This window comes from Callorhinus ursinus, unplaced genomic scaffold (assembly GCF_003265705.2).
Source record: "Callorhinus ursinus isolate GAN/ISIS: 27379988/994484 unplaced genomic scaffold, GSC_fseal_2.0 scaffold31, whole genome shotgun sequence".
In the NCBI taxonomy this organism is placed as follows: Eukaryota; Metazoa; Chordata; class Mammalia; order Carnivora; family Otariidae; genus Callorhinus; species Callorhinus ursinus.
In genome coordinates this window covers 9,121,702-9,123,668 of record NW_027397093.1, presented here as the reverse complement: position 1 = coordinate 9,123,668, position 1,967 = coordinate 9,121,702, and positions in this window count along the sequence as shown.

The window sequence follows — 1,967 nt, the reverse complement described above, 5'->3', positions numbered from 1 at the left end:
CTTTGAAGGACCACAGTGATTTTACCACCATTTCAAAAGCCACAAAGAGGAACAGAATGGAGAATAGACAGACTAGAGGGACAGAGGACAAAATGGACAGATTATGCAATAGAATGCCATGTCCAAGTTGAATGGATCTGCTTGGTCTCCTATGAGTAGGCTCGTGATCAAATCAGTTGATTTGATATTCTTTTTTTCTCTCTCTTCCTACCTCTTTTCCTCTTTTTGCTCTTTCCTTCCTTTCTTTCTTTACTGAGGTTCTCATTGAAAATGAAGACTGATAGATCAAAATTAGACTTATGAATGTAAGTAACAAAGAGAGATTGTACTAATGGAAGAAAAGAAATCGCATAAACAGGACAGGAAATGAAGTGAGAAGTCAGATGGGTTGCTTCCTAAAGCCCAGATCCACCTGCGGAAATAAAAATGAGGAAAAATCACAGGAACCTAGGGGTCTTGAGACTACATATTGAAAAGTGGAGATACGGGTTAGTGATGAAGGGATTGACTGGAACTGAGCTTGGAGCCAAGAAAAGGGGCAGTCCAGGCTGAAATGGAGAAAAAAAACACTAGGAACACACAGAAAAATCTGACCTGATATGACCTAGGAGAACCCGAAGTTTGAAACTGCATTTTGAACCTAAGGAGACTCCAAAGTATGAGGCAGAGGCATGAACCTAGCTTCCATGTGTCCAGAGCAGAAACTGCGCACCACTCTCAGGAGTATCGGCTTGGGTGCTGCAGCAAGAGGACTATCATTACAGCACAGGGCAAGATTGCCTCCAAGGGCTATTCCCACGCTCCCACTCCTAACCTAGCTCAAGTCCTCCCAGATCTGAAAGGCACCGTAGGGCCATTTAGGTGAATCACTCTTATTTACAAATGAGGTCCCTGGGACTCCTAGGGTTTCAGAAACATTCTCAAAGTGCATAGCTAGTTATTTGCAGATGTAGCTCTTGAACACTCGTAAGCCACAAGTAAGGAAGTTGCACTCTTTCATCTTTCAACATGAAAATAATCCCCAATTTTCTTATGCTTTCTCAGTTTCCCCCTTTTCCAACTCTAACCAAATAGTTTTAATCCCCTGTTGTTTTAAGTCTTTAATTACATTTTGTACAAAATAGATGCCCCCAACCTTTGAAAAGAAAGAGCTCTGGGTGTTCCCCAACATGCCTTAGTCACAATCATTTATATTTAAAGTCTTTTATATTGGTTCAAGGTGATATTTTGAAAATATAAAATTGCTTAGATGAAAGTAAAAGTTTTCTTAATAAGAAAGATGATGATGGTGATGATGTCTTTGTAAATAGGTGCTTTCCGCTTTTTAAATAGCCTCTTGATGAGTCTTGGATTCCCAAAGCACCCAAGAGTCTTTAGTTTGGGTAAGTACTTTTCTGGAACCCTAAACTGGGACAGATCATAGTCTTACAAGACAGACAGTACCGATGATGACCATCATTGGTCTATGCTTAATTTAGTCAGTAAAATGGGAACGGGTCTGTCACAGTGGGGTCGAAAGATGACCACTTCCTGGCCAGAGAGATCAACACATAGAAACTAATCAGGAAGCTCTATAGCATTGGCTGGAGCTCTTCAGTGTCTTACAATCTTGTTTCTGTTCTCGTGTCACTTTGACCTTACCAGGCACCAGTTTTTGCCAAAGGAGCCACCAACCATTTTGCATACTTCCTCAAAAAAAAAAAAAAACCTCGTTTTTATTTTGCCTCAGAACAATTTATTATTGAATTGTTATTGAATTCGTTATCAAAAACAAAACAGCATGAGTTTGCTGCTATACCGTAGAAGAAAATAGATTCCTGCCAATTAGTTTTGGGGTGGCCCTTTGCTATAGGAAGCCATTTTAGCTATTTTGGTCTAAAGGAAAAAAAAGTTTTCTTTCAGCAATACTTGAATGGAAAGAAGGAAAAGAAGAAGAAAAAGAAAAGAAAAAAGAAAAGAAAAGAAAA